The sequence below is a fragment of the Somniosus microcephalus genome, chromosome 1, assembly GCF_052327205.1.
Source record: "Somniosus microcephalus isolate GS21.2 chromosome 1, FLI_Smic_1.0, whole genome shotgun sequence".
Classification (NCBI taxonomy): domain Eukaryota; kingdom Metazoa; phylum Chordata; class Chondrichthyes; order Squaliformes; family Somniosidae; genus Somniosus; species Somniosus microcephalus.
Window position 1 is genome coordinate 46,407,493 of NC_140987.1, and position 22,503 is coordinate 46,429,995.

Genomic DNA, 22,503 nt, shown 5'->3' on the forward strand with positions numbered 1-22,503 from the left:
AACCTCCTCTGATGTGTAAAAAGGATTATATAGGCCAGTAAATGATGTTGCTGGGATAAGGATAGGTAATGCCTGCCTTGTCTTCATCCCCTGAAGAATTGCTCATCTTCCTCTAAATCTAACAGCGCCGTTGGAACCCCGAGAGGAATGACCACCTTCACCACCTTGGTTCCTGCAAGAAAAATAGCAGCTGGAAGCAAAAGGGTTATAAGAAACTTAGTTGGATAAAATAAAGTCTTGCCTAAAAATCAGGCTTAAACAGCAACAAAAATGCAAGTAAAGAAATATATCAGGAGTAAAAAAAAGTTTTTCAACCAAAATTTTAAAAGTAATTGCTTGCCTTTAAGAAGCCTACTCCTACAAGCCAGGCCATCCACACACTGTAGCACTCAATTCATTCGGGCAAACAGTGCTGCCAATGATGAGGTGGGCAGAAAGCCTTCAGCTCCAGCACGGCCTCTATTTAAATAATTTCTGGAGCCTTAATGGGATATGTGCTGGTCATCGTCTTAGCCTCAGAAGTGCGTTTTTCCTGTGCACTGTGAATCAGAAGTGCCAGCCTGTGTGCCCAGTTTCCTGACCTGTACTCTCCCTTGGCGAGGCTCTGCATTAGCACCAGAGCTTCGTAACATTTGCCATTATGAGTGCATAAGCACATCGATTCGTTTGAGTCATTTGGTTAAAACACCATTTTACTTTCCTGCTCCCCTTTAAGCTGCGTCGTTTATTCTGGACCTCACGACAAGCCGTCGGAGTAGTTGACTCCGACCTTGGGGATTCTCCCGGGTTCCCGCCACAACTCGTGGCAGAGACCAGCGGGACCCCAAAATAAGTGGCAGGAACCTGGTGTAACCCGTTTACGTTTCTGCTGTTTAATGTGAAGTTCTGCTGGAGATACCATGTTTGGCGCCACCTCTGTGTTCTTTACAACTTCCTTCCCCTCCACCAAACAACTGCTTAAGTCTCTCCATAACAGATATCACCTGCATTTGCAAATCCTGGTCAGCAATTCTGCCAGTTTAAAGTTTCTGGTCATTCATTTTCCCTCCATAATTGCACACTCTATATTAACAAATGTTTTGCCATCTCTACCAGCTTAGCTGCTTGAAAAGGGTTAAAGGATCATGATTGTATGTGAGTTATGAGTGGCTGATCGTTTTCTCTTTTGCCTCTAACTAAATCACTTTCTTGGAAGTGGTTTATTTAAAAGTCACGTCTCCTGTAAAGTTATTAGTCAGTTCTTAATTATGCTTGAAAAGAAGTAATTTCTTCTGTTTTTTTTGGTCAGAAAAGGACAATCTAGCCTTGGATCATTTTTTTTCAAATGAAACTTAAAGTAATCGGTGTAACATTTGCATATTGAATTCTCATTGGCCCGCAGGCATCTGTCAGGAATACCTATTATATTCACATGTGATCACATGCTGAGTTGTCATTGGCCTGCAGGCATCTGTAAGGACTGCTATTGTTTGGAAGACCCAGGGGGTCCTGACTCCATCTTGTCCACACGGTGCTGTACTGCTATGAGTCAGATCAGACCTGATGCTTCATTAAAGAGTTTAAACTGTAATACTCCGTTGTCCTGCAATTTATTATTTTTGTACAAAGTATGCAAAACAAGACAATCGGGACGAGCTGAGATGCTTCCAGATGGTAATACATGTTTGGCAAAGCGAGGTCTTATTATTACAGTAAAAGGGGCAAATTATAAGAAAGGAATAGGATTCCGAATTCTATGAGTTTCATTTCAGGATGTGAAATAAGACGGAACTAAGTGGGCTTCGCTGTATTATAGGTTCCAACGCGGTGGGGAGATTTGTGCATAAGTTGGCCATAAGGGAGGACTCACCGTAAGCAGAGTACTGCAACAACGTAACTCAGGTCATCCATCACAAAGCTCTTTTTGCAACCATTATAGAATACCTCGCTGGGTGGTACATTGTATCTTTCTCAACTCGCTTCCCATTTATTTATTTTTGATGTTATTTAAACAGTTTTACCCATTACTGCTGGTACGCAGCTGTGTTCAGCGTTCCCTGCTCCGAAGGCAGGGCCAGCATGAAGGTCGCTCGTTAAGGTGCATTCCTTTGTTCATCGTATGGGTGGCACGTAGAATATCATGAACAAAGAATTTGGCTTCCTCTGTGCTGTGTTCATCGCACGGTTGCTTTTCATATTAAAAAACCCCACAGCTTTCCACAGTGTACAACGGAGCCAGTGGGCCAGATTTTTGCTGGAGCAGAACATCTCGTGGCGTGCCCAGTTAGTTAGACTTGCTCGTGCATGTTTCGGTTTTAACAAATGTTGCCCACCCTGTTGCTGGAAGTGCGAGCGGATAACAGGGGCAACGGGGCATCTGGGACCTTGGTGGGCAACGTGACAAACAGTGTATCTTAGAACAGAGGCGGCTGAGGGGAGACTTGATTAAGGTGTATAAAATTATGGGGGGCCTAGATAGAATGGATATTTCCCTTTGCAGAGAGGTCAATAACCAGGGGCCATAGAATTAAAGTAATTGGTCGAAGGATTAGAGGGGAGTTGAGAACTTTTTTCACCCAGAGGGCGGTGGGGCTCTGGAACTCACTACCTGAAAGGGTGGTAGAGGCAGAAACACACATCACATTTAAAAAGTGCTTGGATATGCACTTGAAGTGCCGTAACCTATAAGGCTTCGGACCAAGAGCTGGAAAGTGGGATTAGGCTGGATAGCTCTTTTTCAGCCGGCACAGACACGATGGGCAGGATTTTCATTGGGCCGTGGAAGCGGGATTGGAGGCATGTGGGGGGTTAAAATCTCGAAATCGGGGGGCACGAACCCATCCCGCCCCCAACCTGCCTCCATGCCAGTTTCAAAGGAGGCGGATACCCGACCTGTGCTGGGACCTGCCTCCCCGAGGCGGGAAGGGAATTAGTGCCAATTAACTGCCTGTTAACAGGTAGTTAACAGGCAGTTTTTAGCCTAATCCCTATTTTTATTGCTGAAGTCTGGGATTCCCGACGGCTCCAAACCACGCCAAGTTAGCGAGGCGGACCGTCCGGCTGAAGAGTTTGGAGGGTTCGAGATGTCCGGTGTTCAGGTGAGTGATGGGTGCATGATTTCAGAGGTAAGTGTGTTTGGTGTGTGTAAAGTGTTTAAAGAAGTTTAACTTACATGTACTTACCTTTACAGCCTTCCTTCCTTCAGGTCTCGGGAGTCCCTCATCTCACCGGCACAGAAAGCAGAATGGCTGCGAGTTGTCAAAATCTGCAGCATTCAGCTTTCTGTGCTGGAGAGATCTCTAAATCAGCCTGAGAGGAAGGAATTAACTTGGAGTACATATTGTCAGTGTTTGACAGCTTCAAACAGCTGTGAAACGCTGATATTTCATCTGTCAAAAACTTATTGTGCTGTAAATTTCTATGATTCTATGACTGTATCCTGGGTTGAGATTTGCGGTTTGAGAAATAAACAGAGGAAGGACTGAACAGGAGGGTGAATTTGAGTGGATGAATTCAATGTCAAATCAGGTACGGAAAGAAAGATAAAGAGATGGAAAAAAAGATTGGATTAAGAGAGAGAAAAGTGACACTGAAAGGAAAAGTAAGAAAAATATATAAAATTTAAAATTTAACATTTTTAAAATCTCTTAAAACAATTAACAACTTGCAGGAATGAGATCCCAACTCATAATGGTTCACTTTTTGGGCCAGAGAGGTTAATTGGCAGTCATTAACAATGATCATTAAAAGGCACTTGCACTGTTAATTACTTGAATTAACTTTTTGTGGTGAGTATAATGGGCAACTAATGTGCCAATGCAGCAAATTCATGGAAGTCACAGGGAGGTTAAGTGCGAAGCTAATGGTGGCATGCTGCAAATCGGCCAGCAACTTGTTGCAATTTGCAATTCACGGTGTATCTCTTTCTCGCTACAAATTGATTGGCTGATTTGTGCATTAATAACGTGGTGCGTCGTTCACACTCTGTTATTTTTTTAGCAAAATCTGGCGCAGTGAGTCAGATGAGGGTCGTTAATGTGATGGTCAGCATGTGTAGCATTGATGCGTATTGAATGACTGATGGCCCTATAATGTATTGTCACTGCCTGATCTGTACTGCAGTCATTCAATGTCCATTTCAAACAGGAGCTGGACTGTAAGCCCTGAAGTGCCCCTTCTTAAAGTTGTTTGATAGTTGTAACAAGCAGCTCTGTATTGATCCAGTTGTTTGTCTGCCCCATGGCAATTTCTTTTGTCCATTTAGGACTAAAACCATGTAATAGCTTCTTAAAGCTGCACCTCTTTCTCATCTATGGTGTTTGCCAAGGCACACTTCTTCTCCATGATCCATGGCAATGGCACTTTGAGGGGCAGAGTTGTATAAGAAAGAAAGAAGAAAGAAAAACTTGTATTTATATCGCGCCATTCACGACCACCGGACGTCTCAAAGCGCTTTACAGCCAATTAAGTACTTTTGAAGTGGAGTCACTGTTGTAATGTGGGAAATGCGGCAGCCAATTTGCGCACAGCAAGCTCCCACAAACAGCAATGTGATAATGACCAGATAATCTGTTTTATTTTGTTATGTTGGTTGAGGGATAAGTATTTGCCAGGACACCAGAGATAACTCCCCTGGCTCTTCTTCGAAATAGTGCCATGGGATCTTTTATGTCCACCTGAGAGAGTAAGTGGGGCCTCGGTTTAACATCTCATCCGAAAGACGGCACCTCCAACAGTGCAGCACGCCCTCAGCACTGCACTGGAGTGTCAGCCTAGCTTTATGTGCTCAAGTCCCTGGTGCAGCATACTTCAATGTTCTGGAATGCCTTGGCTAGCAAGAATCTGACATTTGATAGGCATCAGCACGACGGGTCTCGATTCTTGCAGTGTGGGCATTTGCACAGAGCTTACACTGGCATCTGTAGCTATTGCTCTCTATCTGCAGGTACTAGAGGGGTAAAATATCATCAGCAGCAGGCATGCAAGATAGGTTCCCTTAGGCACTCGGGACTGTGCTGCCATTACAATTTGTACAATTTGACTCTCCCTTATTGAAGGTCATGGGTTCAAGTCCCACACCAGAGGCTTGAGCACATAATCTAGGCTGACACTCCAGTGCAGTACTGAGGGAGTCTTCTTCTCCTTCTTAGGCAGTCCCTCAGAACCGAGGATGACTTGCTTCCACTTTAAAAATGAGTTTGCAATTGACTGATTAGTCCAATGCGGGACCTACAGTCTCTGTCACAGGTGGGGCAGATGGTGGTTGAAGGGGCAGGTGGGTGGGGTGCTTGGGTTGACGTGCACTCCTTGCGCTGCCTGCGCTTAGCTTCCGCTTGCTCCCGGCAAAGAGACTCGAGGTGTTCGGCACCTTCCCGGATGCATCTCCACCAATTTCACAGAATCACAGAAACCCCACAGTGCAGATAGAGGCCATTTCGGCCCATCGAGCCTGCATCGACACATATCCCACCCGATCCCCATAACCCCTACACCAACACATATCCCACCCTATCCCTGTAACCCCACGTATTTAATCCCCCTAACACTAAGGGTCAATTTATCATAGCCAATCAACCTAACCCGCACATCTTTGGACTTGGGCCAGGGATTCCCAGGTGTCGGTGGGGATGTTACACTTTTTCAAGGAGGCTTTGAGGGTGTCCTTGAAGCATTTCCTCTGCCCACCTGGGGCTCTCTTGCCGTGCCGGAGCTCCAAATAGAGCGTTTGTTTTGGGAGTCTCGTATCGGGCATGCGGACAATGTGACCCATCCACCGGAGCTGATTGAGCGTGGTCAAAGCTTCGATGCTGGGAATGTTGGCCTGAGTAAGAACACTGACGTTGGTGCGCCTATCCTGCCAATGGATTTGCAGGATCTTGCGGAGGCAACATTGGTGATACCTCTACAGTGCTTTGAGGTGCCTGCTGTACATGGTCCATGTCTCTGAGGCATACAGCAGGGCGGGTATCACTGCTGCTCTGTAGACCATGAGCTTAGTGCCGGGTTTGAGGTCCTGGTCTTCAAACACTCTCTTCCTCAGGCGACCGAATGCTGCACTGGCACACTGAAGGCGGTGTTGAACTTCATCGTCGAAGTCTGCCCTTGTTGACAGTAGGCTCCTGAGGTATGGAAAGTGGTCCACGTTGTCCAAGGCCTTGTCGTGGATTTTGATATTCGGGGGGTAGTACTGTGTGGCGAGGGCAGATTGGTAGAGGACCTTTATCTTACGGATGTTTAGTGTAAGGCCCATGCTCTCATACGCTTCGGTGAAGGTGTTGACAATGGTTTGGAGTTCGACCTCCGAGTGAGCGCAGACGCAAGCGTCGTCTGCATACTGTAATTCGACGACAGAGGATGGGAGAGTGAGGGAGTGCTGCACTGTCCGAGATGCTGTTTTTTGGATAAGATGTTAAGCGACAGCCCTGTCTGCCCTCTCAGGTGGGCGTAAAAGATCCCATGACACTATTTCGAAGAAGAGCAGGGGAGTTATCCCTGGTGTCCCGGCCAATATTTATCCCTCAACCAACAGATTATCTGGTCATTATCACATTGCTGTTTGTGGGAGCTTGCTGCGCGCAAATTGGCTGCCGTGTTTCCTACATTACAACAGTGACCACACTTCAAAAAAGTACTTCATTGGCTGTAAAGCGTTTTGGGATGTCCTGAGGTTGGTGAAAGGTGCTATATAAATGCAAGTTTTTCCTTTACACCAACACATTTAATTTGAAATCCTTGTTCTTATCTTCAAATCGCTCATGGATTCGTTCCATTCTATCTCTGCAACCCCCTCCTGCCTTATGTCTCCTAAGCAGTGTGAGGTCCTTTGATTCTGACCTTTTGTGCATCAATCCCTTTGCCTCACTCTTGGTGACAGACCCTTCAACCTCCTCGGCGCTACTCTCCGCATCTGCCTACATAAGACTCTTCTCCCTTCCACTTTTCTCTCCACCCTTTAAAATCTTTCCCAAAACACCTCTTTGTGACCAAGCTGTTGTCAGCCTCTTTAACTTTCCCACCATGGTTCAGCATCTGTTCTTTTATCTATTTTTCTCTATCTCTGTAAAACACCGTGGGATATTTTCTACGTTAAAGGGACTTTTGTCGCTTTAACTCTTTTAAAAGGATGCTGTAGGAGTGCTTGAACTCCTGACGAAAGTACTGAGACTGAAACTAGCAGTTAACCAAACGTGGTTTAATGCACTAGTAAAAGTTACAAACAAAAACGCAGGAGAAACTCTATACAGGTCTGTACGCCAACTGGTTCCACGAGGACTGAGGGGGAACGCCTCTCCCCTCTGACGTCATGATGTCATCATGTTTCCCGCCGTTGGGAACGTCACGTGACCTGCGTCATGACGTCATCGCGCTGGATCGCCATTTTACCGAACCCGCGCTGTTTATACAGAGCAAACACTTAAAGGTAACAAGCCCCTGTTAAAGGCAATTATATACATTACTGCAAGAGTCTCTTGGTAGCTTTGCCACATACGCCCCCCCAGAATTGTCTTTAATTTCATGTCATCCTATGGCATGAAGGGGTTTACGATATAAATGTAATTTTAAAGCGTAACAGGCAGTTACATATCAGGTTCAGTCAACAACAACAACGACTTGCATTCATCCAGCACATTTAATGTAGTAGAACATCCCAAGGTGCTTCACAAGAGCAATTATCAAACGCAAATATAATAGCAAAATACTGCGCATGCTGGAAATCTGAAATAACAACAGAAAACGCTGGAATAACTCAGCAGGCCAGGCAGCATCCGTGGAGAGAGAAACAGAGTTAACGTTTCAGGTCTGGGACCCTTCATCAGAACTGGAAAAAGCTGGAGATGTAACAGATATTAAGCAGGTGCAGAGACAGGAGGGGAGGAAGGAATTGAAGGAACATACTGTGCTTTTATGTAAGAGGCAGGAAAGATAAAATGTTGCAAATGGGAATGGCAAAATCATACAGCATGAAAAATGGGCGCAGGGTTTATAGTTTGAAATTGTTGAACTCAATGTTGAGTCCAGAGGGCTGTAAAGTGCCTAATCGAAAGATGAGGTGCTGTTCCTCGAGCTTACATTGAGCTACATTGGAACAATGTAATAGGCCGAGGACAGAGAGATCAGAGTGGGAGTGAAGCGGTGAATTAAAGTGATAGGCGACCAGAAGCTCAGGGTCACCTTTACGGACTGAATGGAGGTGTTCCGCAAAGCGGTCGCCCAATCTGCGTTTGGTCTCCCCAGTGTAGAGGAGACCGCATCGTGAGCAGCGAATACAGTATACTAAATTGGAAGAAGTACAAGTAAATCGCTGTTTCACCTGGAAGGGGTGTTTGGGGCCCTGGCCAGTGGGAAGGTAAAAAGAGCATGTGTTGCATCTCCTGCGCTTGTATGGGATGGTGCCGTGGGGAGGGTAGGGGCTGTTAGGGGTGATAGAGGAGTGGGCCAGGTTGTCGCGGAGGGAGCGGTCCCTTCAGAATGCTGAAGGGGGGGGCGAAGGGAAGATGCATTTGGTGGTGGGATCATGTTGGAGGTAGCGGAAATGGTGGAGGATGATCCGTTGAATGTGGAGGCTGGTGGGGTGGAAGGTGAGGACAAGGGGAACCCTATTGTGGTTCTGGGAGGGAGGGGAAGGGGTGAGAGCAGAAGTGCGGGAAATAGAACGGACAAGGTCGAGGGTCATGTCAACCACAGTAGAGGGGAATCCTCAGTTGAGGTAAAAGGAACATATTTCGGAAGCACTAGTATGGAAGGTGGCATCGTCAGAACAGATGCGGTAGAGATGGAGAAACTGGGAGAATGGAATAGAGTCCTTACAAGAAGCAGGGTGGTAGGAATTGTAGTCCAGGTAGCTGTGGGAGTCAGTGGGCTTGTAGTGGATGTTTGTCAAAAGCCGATCGCCAGAAATGGAGATGGAGAAGTCAAGGAAGGGAAGAGAAGAGTTGGAGATTGACCATGTGAAGGCGAGAGAAGGGTGGAAATTGGAAGTAAAGTGACTGAACTTATCAAGTTCAGGGCGAGAGCAGGAGACGGCACCGATAAAGTCATCGATGTACCGGAAAAAGAGGTGAGGGAGGGGACCTGAGTAGGACTGGAACAAAGAATGTTCCACATATTCCATGAAAAGGCAGGCATAGCTAGGGCCCATGCAGGTTCCCATAGCAACACCTTTAATTTGGAGGAAGTGAGTGGAGTCAGAGGAGAAGTTGTTCAATTATCAAACACAATTTGGCACCGAACCACATAAGGAGATATTAGGGCAGGTTTGGTCACAGAGGTAGGTTTTAAGGAGCATCTTAAAGGAGGAGAGAGAGGTGGAGGGATTAGGGAGGGAATTCCAGAGCTTAGGGCCAAGGCAGCTAAAGGCATAGTCACCAGTGGTGGAGTGAAGTAAATCGGGGACACGCAAGAGGACAGAATTGGAGGAGTGCAGAGATCTCTGAGTTGCTGTAAGGCAGGAGGAGGTTACAGAGATAGTGAAGGGCGAGGCCATGGAGGGATTTGAAAACAAGGATGAGAATTTTAAAATGGAAGCATTGCCAGACCAGGTATCAATGTAGATCAGCGAGCACAGGGATGATAGGTGAACAGGAATTGCTGCGAGTTTGGGTACGGGCAGCAGAGTTTTGGACGAGCTCAAGTTTACGGAGGATGCGAGGTAGGAGGACTGCCTGGAGAGCATTGGAATAGTCGGGTCCCATATCATAGAATCATAGAATGGTTACAGCACAGAAAGAGGCCATTTGGCCCATCAAGCCCGTGCCAGCTCTCTGCAAGAGCACTTCAGCTAGACCCACTCCCCCGCCCTTGCCCCGTAGCCCTACAAAATTTTCCTTCAGTTACTTATCCAATTCCCTTTTGAGAGCCATGATTGAGTCTCCCGCCACCACCCTTTCAGGCAGTGCATTCCAGATCATAACCACTCGCTGCGTAAAAAAGTTTTTCCTCATGTCGCCTTTGGATCTTTTGCCAATCACCTTAAATCTGTGTCCTCTAGTTCTCGACAATTCCGCCAATAGGAAATGTTTCTCTCTATCTACTCTGTCTAGACCCAGCATGCATTTGAACACCTCTATCAAATCTCCTCTCAACCTTCTCTGCGCTAAGAAGAACAACCTCAGCTTCTCCAGTCTATCCACGTAACTGAAGTCCCTCATCCCTGGAACCATTCTCGTAAATCTTTTCTGCACCATCTGTAAGGCCTTCACATCCTTCCTAAACTGCGGTGTCCAGAATTGGACACAATGCTCCAGTTGAGGCTGAACCAGTGTTTTATAAAGCTTCATCATAACTTCCTTGCTTTTGTACTCTATACTTCTATTTATGAAGGCCAGGATGCTTTTTTAACTGCTTTCTCAACCTGCCCTGCCAACTTCAAAGATTTGTGCACATATACCCCTAGGTCTCTCTGTTCATGCACCCACTTTAGGATTCTACCCTTCAGTTTATATTGCCTTGATCAGTGGCAGGATGACCTGATGAAGGGTCATTGACCTGAAACGTTAACTCTGTTTCTCCCTCTACAGAAGCTGCCTGACCTGCTGAGTATTTCCAGCATTTGCTGTTTTTATGACAGATGATCACATTCGTCAGGCAGAAGCTGTTGCTCAGTCTATTTCCAGCACAGATTCTGCAGGCTGCAAGTCTTTCCAGCAAAGACTCCATCCAGCCTCACCTTATTGGAAGAACTCTCTCACCATTGAAAGAATGCTTCTGTCATCTGTACTTCACCTGCCATCTATTCCATCAACATGGGTGCCATTTATACTGTCTCACCTTGGTCCTCAGAATCGGACCACGATGAGCCCCAACACCAGCAGCACCAACAACAACACCAACCTTCTCCGCAATCACCTGATGCTGCACAGGGCACAGGGCATCAGCACCCGACCACATTGCTGCCCGAGAGGCCAGGGATGGCATAATCATGGCCAGATTTAGTTATATTTATGCTGCACACCCATAGGGCTGCCACATGATGCGCCAGGTTGGCACCACCCCACACAAACACCATAAAGTATCCCTACAATGTCCAAGCCATTCCTTTCACACTCACCACCATTGCGGGAGGTACATTTATGTCTCAACATTCATTGCAACTCACTAAACCACTTCCACAGTTGCACACAAATCTGTCCAAGACTGGAAAGTGTTGAAAATAAAGATTTTTATGTTTCACACCACATTAACAGAAACTTAACTGTGATACCCGAGTGGTAAGGTCAGAAACGGAGAGAAGCGAGATCTTAGGAACAAAACCCAACTGTTTATTACACGGTGTAGCAGAGGAACATATCTTACAGGCTGCAGGCAAAGCACACAATTTCTTACCGCACGATGGCAAGATGGAGGATTCACCTCTGAGTCATACCCATAATGCAAAGCCACATTACCTTAATAACTGGTGTACCAGGACATTGACTACATGACCCATTACCTTAAACACTGGTGAATGTAATCCCTTACTATTTGGCTCCATCTGGTGGATAACTTAAACATTACATCCCAGATTACTATATTAACATAAACATTAGATAAAACACCCAAGTGGCTACCCTTGTGTGCTGTTAGTTGGTATGGTTGCACTAGGATGAGGGTGAGTGTGAAGGGTGGTTAGTGAGATGGGGATGTGATAATGTAGATAGAGAGAGAGGGATGGGTGGAGGTCCAAGGTATGTTGGTGTGAGTAAGGATATACAGAAGTAGGGTGGAGAAAGCAGTGTGATGGGGATGTGATGAGAGGCACAGCAGGATGAAGTTGAGTGTGGCTTTGTACTAACGTTTCCTGATCTAATGAAACCATTGAAACGTTTGCAGCCCTGCATCCAATTCCTCCTGAACACATCCCTGCTTCTGACCTCCTCTGCAATGTGCAACCAGGCTGTTTTAGTCTCCTGGGGAGGTCTCTTCCTCCCATCGGAAGGGAAGAGGAACTCCTCCCTCTCATCGCAGAAACTGGGTGAGCCCTCTGTCTCTGTGCCATCATTGTCAGTGTTTGCAGCACTCCAACGCTGTAGTACACTGACAGCACTATGTTGGATTAAACGTCAAATCTAATGTGGCCATGGTCCCTTTAAGGCCCCCAGCTGAAAACGCGTCATCAATGATGTCACCAGACCCGCTCCATTCAGAAACAAAGAAGATAGGAGCAGGAGTAGGCCATTTGGCCCCTCGAGCCTCCTCCGCCATTAAATGAGATCATGGCTGATCATACAAACTCAGTACCCTGTCCCTGCCTTCTCCCCATATCACACAGAAACCCCACAGTGCAGATAGAGGACATTTCGGCCCATCGAGCCTGCACCGACACATATCCCACCCGATCCCCGTAACTCCTACACCAACACCAACACATATCCCACCCTATCCCCGCGTATTTAATCCCCCTAACACTAAGGGTCAATTTATCATAGCCAATCAACCTAACCCGCACATCTTTGGACTGTGGGAGGAAACCGGAGCACCCGGAGGAAACCCACGCAAACACGGGGAGAATGTGCAAACTCCACACAGACAGTCACCCGAGGCCAGATTCGAACCCGGGTCTCTGGCGCTGTGAGGGAACAGTGCGAACCACTATGCCACCGTGCTATCCCTTGATCTCTTTAGCCTTAAGAAATATATTTAACTCCTTCTTGAATATATTTAATGAATTGGCCTCAACTGCCTTCTGTGGTAGAGAATTCCACAAGTTCACCACTCTCTGGGTAAATAAATTCCTCCTCATTTCTGTCCTAAATGACTTACCCCTTATCCTTAAACTGTGATCCCTGGTTCTGGACTCCCCTGCCGTCGGGAACATCCTTCCTGCATCTAGTCTCTCTAGTCCTGTTAGAATTTTATAAGTTTCAATGAGATCCCCTCTCATTCTTCTAAACCCCAGCGAATATAAGCACAATCAACCCAATCTCTCCTCATACGTCATTCCTGCCATCTCAGGTATCAGTCTGGTGAATCTTCACTGCACTCCCTCCATGGCAAGAACATCCTTCCTCAAATTGGGCGACCAAAACTGCACACAATACTCAAGGTGTGGTCTCACCAAGGCCCTGTACAACTGCAGCAAGCCATCCTTGTTCCTGTACTCGAACCCTCTCGCTGCGAAGGCCAACATACCATTTGCCTTCTTAACCGCCTGCTGCACCTGCATGCTTACCTTCAGCGACTGGTGCACAAGGACACCCAGGTCTCGTTGCACTTCCCCTTCTCCCAATCTATTACCGTTCAGATAATAATCTGTCTTCCTGTTTTTGCCACCAAAGTGGATAACCTCGCATTTATCCACATTATACTGCATCTGCCATGCATCTGCCCAATCACCTAACCTGTCCAAATCATACTGGAGTTTCTCGGCATCCTCCTCACAGCTCACACGCCCACCCAGCTTTGTGTTGTCTGCAAACTTGGAGATATTACATCTAGTTCCCTCGTCTAGATCATGAATATATATGTTGTGAATAGCTGGGGTCCTAGGACCGATCTCTGCGGTACCCCACTAGTCACTGCCTGCCACTCGGAAAAGGACCTGTTTATTCCAACTCTTTGCTTCCTGTCTGCCAACCAATTCTTTATCCAAGTCAGTACCTTGCCCCCAATCACATGGGCCTTAACTTTACACTCTAATCTCTCATGCAGGACCTTATCGAAAGCCTTCTGAAAGTCCAAATATACCACATCCACTGGTTCTCCCTTATCTATTCCACCAGTTACATCCTCAAAAAATTCCAGTAGATTAGTCAAGCACGATTTACCTTTTGTAAATCCATGTTGACTTTGTCCGATCCTGGCACCGTTTTCCAAGTGCTCTGCTATTACATCTTTTATAATGGACTCTAGCATTTTCCCCACTACTGATTTCAGGCTTACCGGTCTATATTTCCCCGTTTTCTCTCTACCACCTTTTTTGAATAGTGGGGTAACATTAGCTCCCCTCCAATCCATGGGAACTGTTCCAGAGTCTATCGAATTTTGGAAGATGACCAGCAATGCATCTACTATTTCTAGGGCCACTTCCTTAAGTACCCTAGGATGTAGATTATCAGGCCCTGGGGATTTATCGGCCTTCAATCCCGTCAATTTCCCTAATACCATTTCCCTACAAATACTGATTTCATTCAGTTCCTCCCTCTCATTAGAACCTATGTTCCCCGACATCTCTGGGAGGTTATTTGTGTCCTCCTTTGTGAAGACAGAACCAAAGTATGTATTTAATTGGTCTGCCATTTCTTTGTTCCCCATTATAAATTCCCCTGATTCTGACTGCAGGGGACCTACGCTTGGCTTCACCAATGTTTTTCGCTTTACATATCTATAAAAGCTTTTACAGTCAGTTTTAATTTTCCCTGAAAGCTTACTCTCATATTCTATTTCCCCCCTCTTAATTAATCCCTTTGTCCTCCTTTGCTGAATCCTAAACTGCTCCCAATCCTCAGGTTTGCTGCTTTTTCTGGCCAATTTATATGTCCTCTCCTTGGATCTTATGCTAGCCTTAATTTCCCTTGTTAGCCACGGTTGAGTCATGTTTTTTGTTTTATTTTTATGCCAAACGGGGATGAACAAATTCTATAGTTCATCCATGCGATCTTTAAATGTTTGCCATTGCTGATCCACCATCAACTCTTTGAGTAACATTCCCCAATCAATCCTACCCAACTCACGCCTCATACCATCGTAGTTTCCTTTATTTAAATTCAGGACCCTAGTCTCTGAGTCAAATACTTCACTCTCCATCAGAATGAAGAATTCAACATATTATGATTGCTGCTCCCCAAGGGGCCGCGCACAACAAGGTTGCTAATTATTCCTTTCTCATTACATAATATCCAGTCTAAGATGGCCTGAGCTCCAGTTGGTTCCTCACCATATTGGTCCAGGAAACCATCCCGTATACACTCCAGGAATTCCTCCTCCACAGTAGTGTTACTGATTTGGTTAGCCCAACATATATGTAGATTAAAGTCACCCATGATAACTGCTGTGCCCTTATTGCAAGCATCTCTAATTTTCCATTTAATGCCATCCCCAACCTCCGCATTACTGTTTGGGGGTCTGTATACAACTCCCACTAACGATTTCTGCCCCTTGGTATTTCTCAGCTGTACCCATGCAGATTCCACATCATCAGAGCTAATATCCTTCCTTACAATTGTGTTAATCTCCTCTTTAACCAGCAATGCTACCCCACCTCCTTTTCCTTTTAGCCTGTCTTTCCTGAATATTGAATACCCCTGGATGTTGAGTTCCCAGCCTTGGTTACCCTGGAGCCATGTTTCCGTAATCCCAATCATATCATATCCGTTTACATCTATTTGCGCAGCTAATTAATCCATCTTATTACGAATGCTTCTCGCATTAAGACACAAAGCCTCCAGGCTTGTTTTTTTAACACTCTTAGACCTTTTAGAATTATTATTTACTGTGGCCATGCTTGATTTAAACCCTTGATTTCTCTGACTGCCACTTTTGCTTTTCTCCTTCCTAGTATTTTGCTTCTATCCTTGTTTCCCTTTCCTCTGTCTCCCTGCACAGATTCCCAACTCCCTGCCATTTTAGTTTAAACCCTCCCCCACAGCACTAGCAAATACTCCCTGTCCTGGTCCTGCCCAGGTGCAAAACCGTCCAGTTTGTACTGGTCCCACCTCCCCCCGAACCAGTTCCAATGTCCCAGGAATTTGAATCCCTCCCCCTTGCACCATTCCTCTAGCCACATATTCATCTGAAATATCCTTCTATTTCTACTCTGACTAGCACGTGACACTGGTAGTAATCCTGAGATTACTACCTTTGAGGCCCTATTATTTAATTTACCTCCTAACTCCCTATATTCAGCTTTTAGGACCTCATCCCAGTTTTTACCTATATCGTTGGTACTTATATGCACCATGACAACTGGCTGTTCACCCTCCCCTTCCAAAATGCTCTGCAGCCGCTCCGAGACATCCTTGACCCTTGCACCAGGGAGGCAACATACCACCTTGGAGTCTCGTTTGTGGCCGCAGAACTGCCTATCTATTCCCCTTCCAATAGAATCCCCTATTACTATAGCTCTCCCACTCTTTCTCCTCCTGTCCTGTGCTGCAGAACCACCCATGGTGCCAGGAAGTTGGCTGCTGCTGTCTTCCCCCGATAAGCCATCTCCTCCAACAATATCCAAAGCGGTATATCTGTTTGAGAGGGGGATGTCTACAGGGGACACCTGCACTACCTGGCTGCGCCTACTACTCTGCCTGGCGGTCACCCATTCCCTTCCTGCCTGCGGTGTGACCAAATCATTAAACATGATATCCACGATGTCCTCAGCATTGCGAATGCTCCATTATGTATCCATTCGCAGCTCCAACGCCGCAATGCGGTCTGCCAGTGGCTGCAGCTGGATACACTTCCTTCACACATGGTCATCAGGGACACAGGAAGTGTCCCTGATTTCCCACATAGTGCAGGAGGAGCATACCACGGCACTGAGCTGTGCTGCCATGACTTACCCTTTAATTAATTCAAATAAAATTAACTCAAATCAATCCCACCAATCACACTACAATTAAATGATATACTCAAGGGCCCTTGTTTACCAGCAGTCCCTGCTACACAACAGAGACTTTAGATACTATAAACCACAAAATTTAAGTTCGGAAAAAGCGAGAAAGAGAGAAATACTCACCAAGCAATCACTTACCTGCTTTCTCGTGACGTCACACTTTGATTACTTTTTACTTCTCTCTCCCGCTCTCGGAGCTCTGTGCCTCTTGCAGGTCCACCTCTCCCGCTCTCGGCTTTGTTTAAATGGGGTGGGTAACGCGCTGGGTGAGCTTAATAGGCCCTATTAAGGGAAAGTCATTTTCAGCAGCGGGATGGAGCCAGCAGTAGTGTCACGATCCGCCATGGCCACCACCTGCAACGGACCTTCTGAGTTAGGCAAAATTCCGGCCCAAATAGGGAATTCAGAAGGAAATTCTTTACCCAGAGAGAGGTGAGGATATGCTACTCACTAGCACAGGGAGTGGTCAAAGCTAATCGTATAGATGCATCTAAGGGGATACTCGACAAGCATATGAGGGAGAATGGAATCGAGGGTTATGCTGATAGAGTTAGATGAGGAAAGACAGGAGGAGGCTCGAGTGGAGCAGAAATGCTGGCATGAACTGGTTGGGCCAAATGGCCTGTTTCTGTGCTTTATATCCTATGTGATCCTATGCAACAGATCTCAAAGAAGTGAGCCCAGGCTGCCTAGTAATTCCACAGTTCCCAGTGAAAGCTATATATGAGCTATTTGAATTGGCAGATAAGCCAAAAATGTTTTCAATCCCCTTATTATGGAGTAGTGAACTCTTTCTATGCCAGTGATTCAAAGTTGCCATATTCTTCACTGAGTAAAATCTCCTATTGCAAAGAAACTTGCATTTATGTTGCACTTTATCACGTCCTCAGGATATCCTGAAGCATCCGTCCATGAATTATTTTGAAGTACAATCACTGTTGTTATGTAGGCAAACACAGAAGCCAATTTGTACAGAACAAGGTCCCACAAACAGTAGATGAGATGAATAACCAGTTAATCTGTTTTTGGTGGTGTTGATTTAAGGAAGAATGTTGGTCAGAACACTGGGAGAACTCCTTGTTCTTCTTTGAATAATACAATCAATTCTGTGACATTTACCTCAACAGGCTGAAAGGGACTGTCTCATCCATACAATAGCACCTCTGGCAATGCAGCACTTCCTCTGTACCGCATTGAAGTGTCAGCATGGATTATGTGCACAAATCCTAGAGTTGGACTTGAATCCACGACTTTCTCAATCAGTATGGGAATAGTGAAGGCCAATTGTATCTACAACCAACAAGAGATTTTTGTCACTTGCAATAATGGATTGGCTGCCAATACTACTAACAGAAAGCTCACTTGTGTCCAAAACATGCATACACAGTGCAGTGTGCCATGTTTTGAGTTTTCCCTTTCAACCAGATGGTTGCAACTTGACTCAAATCACTTCTCGCTGAAGTGAGAGCAAATTTGATTTAGGGAAAAAAAAGTGTAATGTGACTAAGATATAAAAATAAACAATGTGAGCCCATTTCTAATGACTCGGGAGCTGTTGGAAGTGAGTAGCTGAGCTGCAGGGGTTTAGCCATTTGTCAGCACGGTATGCAAATCAGTCCTCTTTTTATCCCTTTGGCCAGCAACTCGTCGAGTTTATGAGGCATAAACTGATTTCTTCCCCCCCGGGGAACTACTCAAGAATTCGCTTGTCGCTCTGCTCTTCTTGATCTTCTTATTGCTGGTCCCAGCTGAAACTCATAGTTGATGCTGCAGCTTCAGTGCTGGAATGGTCTCTGTGTGTTGTGTGTTGTAAATAGAATCATAGAATGATGCAGTACAGAAGGAGGCTGATCGGCCCATCGTGCCTGTGCTGGCTCTTTGAAAGAGCTCTCCAATTAGTCCCACTCCCCTGCTCTTTTCCCATAACCATGCAATTTTTTTCCCCTTTTGTATTTATACAATTCTCTTTTCAAATGATTATTGAATCTGCTTCCACCACCCTTTCAGGTAGTGTGTTCCAGATCACGACAACCAGCTGAGTAAACAAATTCTCCTCATCTCGCCTCTGTTTTGTTTTGCCAATTACCTTAAGTCTGTGTCCTCTGGTTACCGACCCTTCTGCCACTGGAAACAGTTTCTCTTTATTTACAATATCAAAACCCTTCATGATTTTGAGCAGCTCTCGGAATTCCTATTCCCGCAGTAGGTCGAGTGTTTCCACCTGCAACCTTCGGATGGAAAGCGGATACGGGCTGCAACTAGGACCCACAGTGAGAAGATCATCAAGGAGGGAGATTGAACTTAGGAGCATTGGAGTTGGACTTAGGTGGACTTGGGAGGGTTTTGGGGAAGAATGTCTCTGTGGACTGAAGAGAGATTGAAGTCAATGGAGGTTTTATATTAACTGAGGCGGGTTCTGGAGAGGTCGTGCTTCTGTCTACATTCAGGGTGGTACAGAGGGGGAAGTGCCGATATGTAAAGAAGAAAGAAAGATTTATCTAACGCCTTTCACAACCACCGGATGTCTCAAAGTGCTTTACAGTCAATGAAGTACTTTTGAAGTGGAGTCACTGTTGTAATGTGGGAAACGCAGCAGCCAATTTGCGCACAGCAAACTCCCACAAACAGCAATGTGATAATGACCAGATAATCTGTTTTTATTATGCTGGTTGAGGGATAAATATTGGCCAGGACACTGGGGATAACTCCCCTGCTCTTCTTCGAAGTAGTGCCATGGGATCTTTTATGTCCACCCAACAGAGCAAATGCTGTCTTGGTTTAACGTCTCACCTGACAGACGGCACCTCTGACAGTGCAGTTCTTGCTCAGTACTGTACTGGAGTGTTAGGCCAGATTATGTGCTCAAGTTACTATAATGATGCTTGAACTCACAACCTTCTGACTCAAAGGCGAGAGTGCTACCAACTGAGCCATGACTGACACAGAGAGGAGAGGCATTAGGAACTGAGAGAAGGTTGTTATGGGGGTAATAGAATCATAGAATGATACAGCACAGAAGGAGGCCATTCAGCCTATTGTGCCTGTGCTGGTGTTTATGCTCCACATGAGCCTCCTCCCACCTCTCTTCATCTAACCCTCTCAGAATATCCTTTGATTCCTTTCTCCCTCCCCTTAAATGCATCTATACTATTCGCCTCAACTACGCCTTGTGGTCGCGAGCTCCACATTCTCACCACTCTCTGGGTAAAGAAGTTTCTTCTGAATTGCCAATTAGATTTATTGGAGACTAGCTTATATTTAGGGCCCATAGTTTTAGTCTCTTCCTCCCATGATTTCAGCTATGGTCTTTGTTGAATTATTTAATATCAGCCAGTTGGTGCTGCAGATGTTACAATTACCTGGGTGTCCCTTGGATAAAAAGGGGCCAGGATTCTCATGCGTAAGGCCCCCCCCGCACCACCACCCATTGCTTTCTGGAACAATATCCTTTGAATCCTTTCTCCCAGTGAGTTCAAATCCCACCACGGCAGCTGGGGAATTTAAAGTCAGTTAATTAAAAAAATCTGGAATAAAAAGCTAGTATCAGCAATGGTAACCATGAAACAATCGGATTGTTGTAAAAACCCATCTGGTTCACTAATGTCCTTTAGGGAAGGAAATCTGCCGCCCTTACCTGGTCTGGCCTATATGTGACTCCAGAACCACAGCAATGTGGTTGACTCTTAACTGCCCTCTGAAATGGCCTAGCAAGCCATTCATGTGTAACAAACTGCTATGAAACACAATAACAAGTAAAAACTAGACGGACCACCGACATCGACCTCGGCACCGGCTACGGACATGGCAATGGCACACCCAGCCCAGTCGTCTCTGCAAAGTCGTCCTCACCAACATCTGGGGACTTGTGCCAAAATTGGGAGAGCTGTCCCACAGACTAGTCAAGCAACAGCCTGACATAGTCATACTCACAGAATCATAGCTTTCAGCCAATGTCCCCAAATCCTCCATCACCATCCCTGGGTATGTCCTGTCCCACGGGCAGGACCGACCACCAGGGGTGGCAGCACAGTGGTATACAGTCGGGAAGGAGTGGCCCTGGGAGTCCTCAACATTGACTCCGGACCCCATAAAGTCTCATGGCTTCAGGTCAAGCATGGGCAAGGAAACCTCCTGCTGGTTACCACCTACCACCCTCCCTCAGCTAATGAATTAGTACGTCTCCATGTTGATCACCACTTGGAAGAAGCACTGAGGGTAGCAAGGGCACAGAATGTACTCAGGGTGGGGGACTTCAATGCCCATCACCAAAAGTAGCTCGGTAGCACTACTACTGACCGAGCTGTCCGAGTCCTGAAGGATATAGCTGCCAGTCTGGGCCTGCGACAGGTGGGGAGAGAAACAACACGAGGGAAAAACCTACTTGACCTCGTCTTCACCAATCTACCTGTCACAGATGCCTCTGTCCATGACAGTATTTAGCAGTGACCACTTGTCATTGTGGAGACGAAGTCCCGTCTTCACACTGAGGACACACTCCATCGTGTTGTGTGGCATTACCGCCGTGCTAAATGGAATAGATTCAGAACAGATCTTGCAGCTCAAAACTGGGCATCCATGAGGCACTGTGGGCCATCAGCAGCAGCAGAATTGTAATCCACCACAACCTGTAACCTCATGGCCTGGCAAATCCCTCACTCTACCATTGCCATCAAGCCAGGCGACCAACCCTGGTTCAATAAGGAGTGTAGAAGATGATGCCAGGAGCAGCACCGGGCGTACCTAAAAATGAGGTGCCAACCTGGGGAAGCTGCGACATGAATGCTAAAAAGTAGAAGCAGCATGCTTTAGACGGGGCTAAGCGATCCCACAATCAACGGATCAGATTAAAGCTCTGCAGTCCTACCACATCCAGTCATGGATGGTGGTGGACCATTAAACAACTAACAGGAGGAAGAGGATCCATGAATATCCCCATCCTCAATGATGGTAGAGCCCAGCACGTGAGTGCAAAAGACAAGGCTGAAGAGTTTGCAACCATCTTCAGCCAGAAGGGCCGAGTGGATGATCCATATCGGCCTCCTCCTGAGGTCCTCACCATCACAGAAGCCAGTCTTCAGCCAATTTGATTCACTCCACGTGATATCAAGAAACAGCTGAGCGCACTGGATACAGCAAAGGCTATGGGCCACGACAACATCCTGGCTGTGCTCCAGAACTAGCCGCACCTCTAGCCAAGCTGTTGCAGTACAGCTACAACACTGGCAACTATCCAACAATGTGGAAAACTGCCCAGGTATGTCCTGTCCACAAAAAGCAGCACAAATCCAATCCGGCCAATTGCCGTCCCATCAGTCTACTCTCAATCATCAGCAAAGTGATGGAGGTGTTGTCGACAGTGCTATCAGGCGGCACTTACTCACCAATAACCTGCTCTCTGATGCCCAGTTTTGGCTCCGCCAAGACCACTCGGCTTCCGACCTCATTACCGCCTTGGTACAAACATGGACAAAGGAGTTGAATTCCAGGGGTGAGATGAGAGTGACTGCCCTTGACATCAAGGCAGCACTTGACCAAGTGTGGCATCAAGGAGCGCTAGTAAAACTGAAGTCAATGGAAATCAGGGGGAAAACACTTCACTGGCTAGAGACATACCTAGCACAAAGAAAGATGGTTGTGGTGGTTGGAGGTCAATCATCACTGCCCCAGGACATCGCTGCAGGAGTTCCTTAGAGCAGTGTCTTAGGCCCAACCATCTTCAGCTGCTTCAACAATGACTTTCCCTCCAATATAAGGTCAGAAATGGGGATGTTCGCTCATGACTGCACAGTGTTCAGTGTCATTCACAACTCCTCAGAGAATGAAGCAATCCATGCTGTAATGAAATCTGTTTGTCTTGCCTGTATTCATTTTGCACTCATGTATATTACCCTCCCCCACACGGTGTATAGTTTCACTTCCTCTTTCCTGACTAACCTGGAAGGTTCCAGGTCTTGGCTCTTGGCTCCGCCCCTGACTTCTCTTACTTAAAGATCCCAGGA